This window comes from Tupaia chinensis, unplaced genomic scaffold (assembly GCF_000334495.1).
Source record: "Tupaia chinensis unplaced genomic scaffold, TupChi_1.0 Scaffold000146_1, whole genome shotgun sequence".
NCBI classification, from domain to species: domain Eukaryota; kingdom Metazoa; phylum Chordata; class Mammalia; order Scandentia; family Tupaiidae; genus Tupaia; species Tupaia belangeri.
In genome coordinates, this window is record NW_006159616.1 from 11,317,639 (window position 1) to 11,329,859 (window position 12,221).

Here is a 12,221-nt window from a genome sequence, read left to right on the forward strand (position 1 = left end):
TGCAGCATGGCCATACCCCCTGGGGGTGATTTCTCACTTTCTATCTGTCTGTCTCTCTCTGTTTTTCTGGAGAGTGCATGTGCCCTATAGCAAAAACCTTGCCAAAAAAAAAAAAAAAAAAAAAAGAAATGAACAGGAAGAGAAAGGCGAGCAAAGAGGAAAGGAAAACAGCAAGGTGCGGAACAGAACAGACCTACGGACAGATCTCTCCTCTGGCAAGTCTCTGCGTGACACTTGGGGACACTCACCACTGTGCCTTTCCCAGGACCCTTGGCCATATACTCCTGAGTCCTATCCTTCCTCCCAAAAGATTTGGATTGGCAGTCTGGGTCTTGGGGACAAGCATTCCTTAGCCACCACTGTGAAGCTGTGACTTGTGCTTCTAGACAAACAAAGGAGGGGTACACAGATCCCCAAATTCCCTCATGTGGCCCCTGGAGACATCACCTTGAAATGACCAAGGTTCCAGGAGGCTGGAACACAAGGACGCCGTATTGCCAGCTACAATCACGTGGGTTGTAGGAGCTCAATAAACTCCAATAAAGGAGTGGTGAAATCTCTACACAGATCAGGGCAGAGAGAGTCAGAAAGACCTGGTTTCAAATCCTCACTCCACCACTCACCAGCTGTGTAGCTTTAGGCAAATGCCTAAACTTCTCTGGACTTCAGTACCTAACTCATAGGAGCAGGGGAGCTATCAAAAATATCTGACAACCAGCACCACATGGACACTGATGTCAGCTGGAAAAAGCCAATGAGAACAGACTCCAGCCTAGCCATGACACTGGGTACCACTGGGCCAGAGCACAGCAGGCCAGGTCTCCATCCAAGGTGGGAGATGGGTTCACTTCGCCTCCCCTCCTGCTCCACAGCACTGCCTGGGAGCCATGACTACCCTGAGCAAGGGGTGGCTGGGCCTTGGCTGGCCCCTTCAGAGTGACAAGCAGGCCTGGAATCCTAGCCGTCTCCCTGCTCCACACAGGCAGGCAGCACCAACCCACCCTGGCTGCACACAGCTCATTGCCAGCAGCTGGAAGCCATCAGGAATGACCCACAGGGGCTGGGTTTCCTGCTGCAGAGCAATCCGTGGCTCTTCTTGACTTTGCCCATGCGTCTGCTCTGCCCAGAATAGTCTCATCTTTCCTCCGCAAAAATCCCTCGTATCCTGTAACAGCCCTTTTCAGACAGCCGCTGCCCTCGAAAGCTCCCTGCCCAGACCCAGTCCTCACTGAATCTTGCAGACCCAGAATCCTCCCTCATGCCTCCTGGCAGACAGGGCTACCACCATCTGCTCCCCTGGGCCTTCCCATGTGGGAAGCCCTCAGGAGCGGCAGGCTGGGGTCGCTCTTTGCTGTCCCCCAGAGCCTGGCATGGAGGCGTGCTCAGGGGGTGGGAATCTAAGCCGAGGGCTTCATTACCATGTCATTTCCTGGAGAGGTGGCCCCAACAAAGGGGCCCTGAAGCCTAAACACAGATGCTCCCATGATCCCGGCTGCTGCCTGGGCCCACACCAGGCCCAGGGCCAAATCTGAAACGGTAGGCTCTGTTGAGACTGGGAGAGATGCAGGTGGCTGGGCAAGGGAAGTAGGAGCCATTCTGCACAACAGAGCCTAAAAATAATTTGGAGTCCTTCTTGGGCCGTAAGTCCATACGCACATGGGTGTGCACCCACACTCACATGAACACACATATGTACATATACACTCAAGCCCAGGACTTCCCTCCTGGGGCAATGCTGGGACAGGTGTCGGCATCCTAGACAGTAAGGGAGGCGAGGGCCTAGGACCCAAATCAGGTCTTCTCACAGTGCATGTTGGGAGCAGCGCTCACTGTCCATGTCCGAAGTACTTTGGGGGAAGATGTGTTACTAATTCCACCTCCTATGCCCTAAACAGGGACAGAATCTCAGGGTGTGGGCTGAGAAAGCGATACTGTTAATAAATAAATAAATAAATAAATAAATAAATAAATAAATAAATAAATAAATAAATAAATAAATAAATAAATAAATAAATAAATAAATAAATAAATAAATAAATAAATAAATAAATAAATCAGACAAAGAAAATATAAAGGAATCCTCCCAGAGGTACTGGTACTCAGAGGCTGAACATGACCTGATCTGGCCCATGGACAGAGCAGTGACCTAGCGGGGTAGGCACATGGCAGAGACAGGGGCCCCTGGCCCAAGAAACCAAACCTTCTGCAGCACATTATTTATGCATTATTCAACTTATTAGTAACTGTAGTGCAGGCCTGATTGCCACCCCCCACCACCCCCAGGATGGCCAACCCAAGGTAGCTGCTGTGTAGCCTCCCCAAGGCCAGGAGCTGTACCTAACCCGTCTGATGGAGCACCCCCAGGCAGCCACACATTCCCTCAGACAGCATCCTCCAGGGCACAGAGCGGCTGTGCCTCCTTCTCTTGCAGCCCGCAGCCCCGAAGAGTGGCCAGCACAGGTCTCTGGGAAGCCTGGGTGCAGGATCACCCAGAGCAAAGCAGGAACCTCTCACCACCCGGGGCCTAAGAACCACAGGGCCAGGGACTCCAGGCAGTGAAGAGAAACTCTGCCCTGGGGAGGGATTTCCTGCCAGGGTCCAAAGGGCCTGATGGGAAGAGGCCCTGTCTCTGCCGGAATCTCTCCCCCTCAGAACAGGGCTGCTGGCTGCCAAAGGCAGGCAGCTGGGCTCGTGGCCCCCCAGGCCAGCTGAATAGTGGCTTCCTGACTTCCCACTTCAGTTCTCTCATCTGAAGCTTCGTGATGAATAACCCTCCCCAACCTAGTCCTTCCCTGCTGCTGTGTGACTCCAGCCCCCAGCAGCTGGTGGAGGGGGTCAGGGCTCCCTTGAGCAATCTGCAGCCCTGTTTATCCTCTTGGACAGAAAAAAAAAAGCAAAACCCACAGTCCTGTCATGGCAAAACAATGAGGAACAGAAAGCCCCGAGGCAGAGCAGGACAAAGGTCACTCCCTCACTGTGAGCTCCAGAGAGCAGGGGCTGGGCTCAAACCACAGGCCTGGAAGCCAGGCCTTGGGCCCCAGGGTACTACAGGGATCAGGCAGGTCAGCCCCAAGGTCCTCAGAATGTGGCCAGCAGTCTCTGGGAAATGCAGCACTATGGAAGCTTCCAGTTCTTTGCTTTGAGTTGCGAATGTTCAGATTCATGAACCGCCCACCCTAATGGGGAGCTTAGATATTTTAAAATGAGGAAATAGATTGGATAGTCCTTGATTCAACCTGCAAGCTTAGCAGCTCCAATCTTTCAAACTATGGGGGCCTGGGTGAAAATTTAGAAATCACGGATAAGAGTTAACCACCAGTTTAATAAGTGGGGAATCCGTGACTTGGCAGTGGGAATTAGAGAAGATAGACAGATACATGATAGTTAGGTAGAAAGGCAGGCAGATAGATAGATAGGTATGTAGATAGATGATGGGAAGATAAATGGAGGATGGATGGATATATGATAGGTAGGTGGACAGACAGACAGACAGACAGATGAACACAGGTAGATGAATGGATGATGACACATGAGAGGAAGAAAACTGCACCTGAATCCAATGTGCTATTGGTGAGGCAGGTCTGACTGTGCTCATTTTATGAATTAAAAATGAATATGGAGGGACCAGCAGATAGCATGACGGTTACGTCGCTGGACTCCCACATAGTTGACCACAGTTCAAGTCTCAGCACCGGCAGCTTCAAACTCACATGGGGTATGTGTACATGCATGCCCAAGATCACTAGAGATTGGAGGAGAAGGGATAGTGGCATGGCCACGATCATCCCCCCATTGGGGATGATTTCTTGCTGTCTGTCTGTTTGTCTGTCTCTCTCTGTCTCTCCAGCGAGCACACATGCCCTACAGTAAAAATCTCTCTCTTAAAAATAAATAAATAAGGATGGAAAGAGGCAAAGTCACCTCCTCTGGTCATCCAGACTGGGCCACTCCAGGGCCTGGCTGGTAGCAAGCTAATGGGAGACTGTGTACAAGGAGACCTTCAGAGCCCACTGAAAGGACCCAGACAGCCTCACAGAAGGATCCACAGCTTTCATTTCCCCTCAACATTGGGCTCCCCCCTCCTAAGACAGGAGGCACCTGCAGTTAGGAGTAGACAACACATTCCGAGAACCTACCAGATCTGCTGTCTGCTATGGCCTTCTCCCCGACCCTCACAGACACTCCAAGAAGTGAAGCATCATGCCCAAGGTTATGCTAGAAGAGCAGCAATCTTTGTTCCCCCCCACCCCAATCCTGCCTCCTGCCTCCTTTGTTCTGGGCACCAAGCTTCCCCTCCTCCTCAACACAAACCTAGGACTCCAAGGCCCAGAGAGGAACAGGCCACCTCAGCAGCCCTTTCAGTAGGAAACCACCGTCCCAGTGGGGAGCTGTCTCTGCCACCCAGGGGTCAGATGCCCCACCAACAGCACTCCTACAGGGTCTCAGCTCAGGCCCTTGGGGAGGGACAGGAAGACATTGGTGGTTATTACAGTTTGGGTAATGGTTTGCTCCCAAAGGTCATGTTTTTTAATTTGGATACCCCCACAAAATTCATGCATGGGGACCTGGTTGTATCGTAAAGGCGTTAAGTGAAAACTTAATCCCAGCCTTTGAGTATGACACCGTCATCAGTTCTGGTGGGCATGTAAGAGGGGGAGCAGAGCGAGAGGGAGGAACACAGGCAGGCAGAACATGCGCTGCTCTGCTCTGCTCAAAGTTCTGTCTTCTGCTATTTTGTGACACATTGGCACTTTTCAGCCACCACATCCAAGAGTCAATAAACCTCACTTTCTTTATAGTTCACCCTTCCCTTTGAGAAGGAAAGATAACTGGGATATTTGTTAAGCACCTGCTCCGTGCCAGGCCAGCTTGCAGGCACTTTCTAGACTCCCACTTCCACCCCAAAGCAGGTGTTTACACACCCATTTCACTGCTCAAGATCAGGTCACTTGTCTAAGGCCATCTAGGAAGGAAGGTTTGGGATGTGCCCCTTGCCCTGGTCTCATTGGAGAAAACTGTGGTTTCTGCTCATGACTGCTGAAGGGTGACAGACAGCCTTTGGCTCTGTCTTCTGCTTTGGTCCCTGAGTCACTGCTGTGCCACCAGCCCTCATTTGCCCACCTCCAGTACAGGGCTGGGCTGGAGCATGCTGTCCTCTTCCTAATGTGTATGTGCACACGTACACCAAAGCAGCTGAGGGACTCCCATCAGCCTCAGGCCATCTGGTTTCCCAGGTGACCACCCAGGAACCTCAGAATGAACCAGTCTTCGGCAGTAGGCAGGGACATTCAGTGCCAGAGACCCGGCTTTCTCCAGAAATGCCCACAGCTACAAACTGGGCTTCCCATAGAAAACTGTTCTGAGTGCTAGAAGGATGCACAGGTAACCAAAATCCAGGGGCCAGGGGTCTGTGGCCAACCAGAGGATGATGTGGCTGAGAGTCCCTGCAAGAAAGAGAGCCTCAGATATCTGTCCAAGGCAAAGCTCTAGTAAGAAAAGCCCAACCTGGCAGAGTAAGGCTTACCTGGTAAGTAGGAGCCACCTTGCTCTTCCCACCCGCCCTCCCCACTCTCACCTGGAGGACCAGAAGGCGAAGTCAGTGGACAGGGTGGGGAGTGAGACTGGTTCAGGGTGGGGACTCTGCTGGAGCATCAGCCAACAAGCGCCAGGGCCAGGCGGTCACACGGACCTCTCTGAGTGGGAGTGCATGCCAACTCAGGGGGAATTGGGCAACCTTGGGCCAAAGAATTTGCCTCTTGTCCTGTTCCCAGGCCAACACCCCACGAGTACCGTAAGGTGGAGGCCCTCAGCCCCTTCTCCTATTTATAAATAGACAACAAGAGAGGAAGGAAAGAAGGGCAGGCCTCAGAAGGAGGAAGAAGTCACTGCTGAGACAGTGTCATCTGAAAGCACTCAAACTTGCAGTCCTCAGCTCTTCCTGCCACCATTAGTGCAGCATCCTTAGGGATCTTCATGGCTTCTGAATTTTGTGGAGATCCCTCTGAGCTGCCAGTACTCTTGGGTGGGGATACACTCTCCCACTCCCCTGGGCAGGGATCTGCCAGCTGTGGGCAGAAACGGGACATGGTGGAAGGCTGCGGGCTTTGTGGGTGGAGAGCCCCCACCTTGAATCGGAGAATGTGCAGACCCAGGAAACGCGCCTACCGCCTGCAGCCACAGTGCACATTCAGACACATTCACGTACATTCTCCCGTTTCACCCTTGCACCAAGGCAAGGAGGTCAGTGTGACCCATTTTACAGATGCCTACATAGAGGCTTTGGGAGACTCAATGCAAGCTGTACAAGGTCATGCAGCCAGCGAGGGGCACACCTGGGGCTGATCACACCTACATCTGCCTTCATGCCCTCCAACAAGTTCATGCCCTGTTACCTCATTTTACAGACAATGGGCCCACAGAGGGGAGCGATGCTTCCAAGAACACATGGTGAGCAGAGTGGCAGTTCAGAGACTCTCCTGGAGGTTGATGCCACAGCTCTGAGGAGGGGCAGAGGTATCTGCCCAAGGACCCCCACACTGCCGGAAACCATCTTCAAGCAATAGAGAAACCACATGATTTGCATGGCAGGTCCCAGGGGCCCTAGGGGGTGGTGGGCGGCAGCAGAGATATTTGGGTCTCGACTTAGGGTGTTTTCAAGAGCCCCGTGGACTGTAGGTTGCAGTCACTTCAGGCCAGACTGTCACAGTGACGCTGGGGCCAGGTGGCAGAGGCCTGTCTGCCGTCATGGAGAAAAGCAGCATCCACATCAGGAAGGACCAACCACATCACAGGCAGACAGCCCCCGGGGTGACATCCCACTCCCCGCCTGCTGCCTTAGAAGTGAGCTGGGCAGACAGGAAGCCTGGGCTGGTAGCCAGATCTCAGGGCCGGCTTTGTACTAAGCATCAGGGTACAAAGATGCCCGGATGTGGTCCTCGCCCCCAAGGAATGCCCCAGCCCCTCCCCACTGTTCTCCTCAAGGCCTGTCAATATTGCCTCCCAGTCTCCAAGGGCCCCTTCTCGACACCCTCGTCACTAACAGCTCTTGTCAGCTACCTCACTCTCAGTCCCCGACCTTATGTCTCTCTGCAGATGGACCTCAGGCATCTTCCTACAGCCAACACTGTCCCTCCTTAGAGGCTTCTACAAGGAGCACAACCTCCTTAGCTGGGCCCTGGGGCACAGCAAACCCAGCCCCTGCCGGCACCTCCCACTGCACCCTCATCTGGCGGGTCCTTGTCTACAGTTACAGCAGCACCTGGCTGCCCCACCGCCCCCTCCATACTTCTGCTTTTGCTGTCACTTCTGCCCAAACACCTTGCCCACCAGCTCCTTTGCAGAACTAACCCTCAGCTTCTTTTTTTTTTTTATTTTTTTTAGTTAGTTTTTTTGTTCGTTTGTTTGTTTTGTTTGTTTGTTTGTTTTTTGCTATAGGGCACGTGTGCTTGCCAGAAAGTGAGAAATCACCCCTTACCCTCCACTTCCTTCTCCTCCATTCTCCTCCCGGGATCTTAGGCACGCACGCAGACGTGCCCGGTGTGAGTTTAAGCCACTAGGTCCGGGACTCGAACCATGGTTGACTACATGGGCGTCTAGCAACATAGCCATTCCGTCAACTGCTGGTCCCTTTTTTTTTTTTTTTATGAGAGAAATTTTTTGCTATAGGGCACGTGTGCTTGCCAGAAAGTGAGAAATCACCCCTTACCCTCCACTTCCTTCTCCTCCATTCTCCTCTTGGGATTTTGAGCATGCATGCACATGTGCCTGGCATGAGTTTTAGGTCACTGGGATCAGGACTCGAACTGCAGTCAGCCACGTGGGAGTCCAGCAATGTAACCACTATGCCATCTGCTGGTCCCTCAGCTTCTTGTTTGTTTTTGCTATAGGGCATGTGTACTCATCAAAGAGAAACAGAAAGGGAAGGTGAGAAATCACACCCCAAGGGAATAGTCACACCACAATCTCTGCTCTTTCATTCCCCTCTTGGAATTTTGGACATGCCTATGCATGTGCCAGCATGACTTTCAAGCTGCTGGGTCCAGGACTTGAATCGTGCAGTCAGCAAAATGGGATCTAGCACCTTTACCTCCATGCAACACTGGCCCAACTCCTCTGCTTCTTTTAAGAGTCTCCTCCACCATCATTTCAAAGGAACCTTCTCTGAACCCCCTAGAAGGGGCAGAGGTCCCTTTTGGGACAATCCCCACAGAGCTCTGCACTGCCCAGATCAGACCACTTTTTTGTTGTTTCCCTTGCATCCCTCCATCGAGGGATCACAACTTCCCCCAACACCCTGGTGTGAGCTCTGGGCTAGACACTGGGGGTTAATCCCCTTTTTGCCATTCTCCTGTCTCCATTTTGTCTTCTATAAAAAGCGGACAGAAACCATGCCCACCTCACAGGGCAGCTCTGATTCACTAAGTCAGTCTGTGTGAAGGGCTCAGCGCCGTGTCTGGCCGGCAGAGACAGCTCAGCATCACCTTGTTGTGTCTGTATTACTCATCGCTCTACACTCAGCCAGTGCACGGCCCACTGAAGGTGCCTAACAGACGCTGACTTGCTCAACAAAGCCAAATTTTAATTTGCAATTCATTGAAATGAGTTGGGGCAAGCATGAGGCCTGGCAGGAAATGGATTTATAAACAGAAGAGAAAGTGTACCCAGTGAGAGGCCAAAGGCCTCCCCCCTTTTCCTCCCACAAACCTCTCATCCTTTCCTTCCTAATCTGCTCTTTCTCCTCCAGCCCAGAGCCCTGGCCTAAACTAAGTGGCAACAGTCTCCTACAGGGCCTCCCTGCCTCCAGCTTCTCCATCTCATCTGTCCTTCGTGCTAAGGCCAGAGTGATCTTCTAACACTTCTCTGCTCTGGTCATTTCTGTGGTCAAAAACTATCAGTGGCTCCCTACTGCCTCAACTCCAGATAGGAAGTGACTGCAGCAGGTGAGAGCATGAACTCTGAGATGAGGATTGTTGGCGCTTTGAATCCAGACTCCCTCCCTCATCAGTGGGCAGCCTTGGAGGACTTTTGTTTTTAAATAAACAAAAAGTTCAATAAGCCTCAGTCTTTCGGTCATAGAAAGGGACTGATAGCACCCTGGGGGTGCTGTGAGGAATAAATGAGATAACACATGGAAACTGTTTAGTAAATTCCCCCACAATTACAGTTGCTACAGTTCTTAATACAAGCGGTATTGCTACTTCCATAAACTAGCCCCAAACTTAACAGCCTTGTGCATCGTTGTGGACTCTAACAAGCCCTTTGCCTCGCTAGGACGACCCAGCAATGTCTCTGCTAGTTCTGTCTCCATGCCCCTACCCGGTATCCACCCACCCCAAACCTGCCCACCCTTCAGAGCTCAGTGTTTAGAAAGCAGCCTGTGGACATTGTGGGAGGAGGGTGGGAGGCGGGCAGAGGGAATAGGAAGGTGACAAGATGAGGGCGGCGTCCAAAGGATAGAGCTAGGACAGGAAGAAAGTGGAGCCTCGGGAGTGAAAGAGCTGGACAGGAAGGACAGGGTTTGATTTGGAACTTGTGAATCCACAAGCAGAAATCCAAGCAGAAGCAGCTGGCGACGTGCTCTCCAGGAGCCGGGGGCCTCTGAGCTGCAGACAGAGGCAGGGGCAGCAGGTCAGCGGAGGGAGGACAGGCAGAGCAACCAAGATGCTGGCAGGAGTCCCAGTAACAAGGCAAAGTGCTGGGAGCCTATCCTTAGAGAGTCACTGTCAAGGCCAGGGCTGGGTCAGACTTCAGCCTTCTGCACTGGGATGCTCTATCCCCTGCTGAAAGGCAGGACTCATTACCATCCTAGCCAAACACAGGGTCACAGGATTCTCAGGGGCCTTTGCTGGTCTCAGGTTACGCTGGGGCATGAGGTTTAGAAAGGAGAAGGGAATTGGCCAAGTCCTCCCTGAGGAGGAGGCTGAACCTAGTCCAGGCTAGGACTTGACTCCCAGCTCCGAGTGTCATCCACCTCTGCAGGCCGTCTATGTTTGCGGCCTCTGACTTCTCTCCTGAAAGGAGAAGAAGGTCACCCACTGACAGCTCGGCAGGTGTCCCACCTGCCTGCCCTCAGACCCTCTCCCACTCCCCCATCAGCCTCCAGCCCACTCACTTCTCTGAACCTGGGGCCACAGCAACCCGATCCACTGCAGAGCCAAGCTCAGACTGAAACAGAAGTGGGCCACTGTCTGGACAGTAGACGAAGACAAACAAAACCCCCTGGGGATTTCTGCCCTGTCCCCCAGGCAGAATGACTGGGTCAACCCGAGTCCCCCACTCCAAAAGGGGACAGTGCAGTACTGTGCCAGGCCTCGCATAGGCCCAGATCTATGACCCTCCGAGGCACTCTGCACTGCCAGCCTTCTCCAGCCAGAACCCGTCCACAGTGTCTGCCACCAGGATGGAAGGGCACCTGGTGCTCCTGGCGCCTGAGACGCAGGCTCTCTGCAGACTCCCATCCCATCATTCAACACTCGGGTTACCTAGTGGGCTAATGGCTCCTCTTATTGTAGCAACAAAGCAGCCAGCTAGTGCTCCTAAACCTGCAAAGATGATAACTCTAACTCCTTCTCTGTAAAGGCCCAGAGGCCCAGAAAGCAGGGCAGTTTGTTAGTCCACAGGCCAGAGACCGAGCCAGAGCTGGAGCCCCGGGACCCTCGGCCAACTGTCTCCTCCACCACCACTGCCACCACTGGCCAAAGCACGTTCACACTTGGGCAAAAGGAAATTCACTCATCCACACTCATCGGTGAGCAGACACTTCCTTTTCCGGGGCTCACAGCTGAGGGCCCCAAACCACAATGACGTCACCATCACCTGTGACATCACAACGTGCCTCGGTGGAAAAGACCGTGGGCCCCAATGGGGAGCCTGGACGTCAGAAGCCTAGCTCTGCTGCTGCCAGCTCAGCAGAGGCAGGATGCAGACCTAGGGCAGCGGGGCGTGTACCCTTTACCGGTGACAAAGGGCTTCTTCGAGGAAAATGCCCTCCCCGCTGGAGGCTTCCTTGAACCTGTGGGTTCCCAGACAGTAGGCCCTGCAGTGGATGCTGACAGAGCCAGCACGGACTTCCCCACTGTCTAGGGAAACAGGCTAGTTTCTCAGCTTCAGAAGGGCTAACCAGGCATCAGGGAGGCAGAACCAGGGAGGCAGGACACCTAGCATCCCGGCTCTGCCTGGGGCTCCTGCATTCTGTCTCTCATGCAAACTGACAGGCAGTTGTGAATCCTTGATGCACTGGGGTCTGAGTCAAGGAGGCAGTTCTAAGCAAAACAAGTGGCACTGAGGTCCACAAGAAGAGAAGCCAAGGAATGTTGGGCTTTGCTTCCTGGGGAAACTTTCAGACCCCGCCCCAGTCTGTGGCCTTTGTCAAGCACACTCAAAGCTTTTGGCTTCCCTGATCTTCTGAGAGAGTGCTGTTAGATTTTTACAGATGCTTAGACCCTGAGAGGTTAAGTAACCTGAGCAGGATCACACAGCAATCAGGGACAGCGCTCAGATGGGAACTCTGATCTCCTGACCCAGGCCAGTGCTCTTTCCTTGGAGCCATGTGGTCTTGGACGTCACTTGGCAGTAGGGGAATAGACAACATGATCTTGGATGAGTCCCCCCGGGCCTTTCCTCCTTGGGATCACAAGCAAACACATTCAGCATCACAGGAACTGGAGACAGACCACTAGAATCTACCTGTGCCGACCTGCAGGTGGAGAGCTGAGACCTGCATCCTCTCTGCCCCACATCAAATGAGCCCCCTGCTGTCCCCCAAATGACATACAGTAACTTTCTCTGAGAGGGGAGGGAAGGGAGAGTAGGTGATTTCCTCACTCCACAACCTTTGCCATAATCTGGGGTCCTAAGGCCAAAGTGGTCCGGCAGGTGTTAAGGGGACCCAGTAAGGGGGCCCAGCAAGGGGCACTGAGGTGGGAAAAGGCAGGTAAGAGGGAAGCTGATCCCAGGGACATTAGGCAGTTAAGTCACTCAGGTAGAAACTCCAGGCAACCAAATGCAGAGCCTGTGACTCAGAGGACAGAGACCCCACAGTGATCCCTGTCACAGCCTGCGTGTCACCCCATGAGCCAGGGAGGTCAGGACTGCAAAGCCACTGGTGGCTCAAATAGCTACTAGGAGCTTCGCAGCCTGTGAGGCACTTTTAATCCAGACAAAGAGCTGGTAAGGTGGGGACTGTTCCCATTTTACAGATGAGGGCACAGAGGCTCCAGGGA

The 12,221-nt window shown here is 53.1% G+C and overlaps 1 protein-coding gene across 2 annotated transcripts in view; it reads right to left on the bottom strand.

Moving 5' to 3' along the window:
- TNFRSF1B (TNF receptor superfamily member 1B) overlaps window positions 1-12,221 on the bottom strand; it is a 36,256-nt gene that overhangs the window by 19,294 nt on the left and 4,741 nt on the right. Inside the window, exon 1 of one of the 2 annotated variants that reach the window (XM_027770626.1) lies at window positions 5,576-5,597. The exons of the other annotated variant lie outside the window; for it this stretch is intronic. The gene's annotated coding sequence lies outside the window, so the exon portion shown is untranslated. Of the gene's footprint in view, window positions 1-5,575; window positions 5,598-12,221 lie in introns of those variants that run through there. 2 annotated transcript variants of the gene reach the window in all.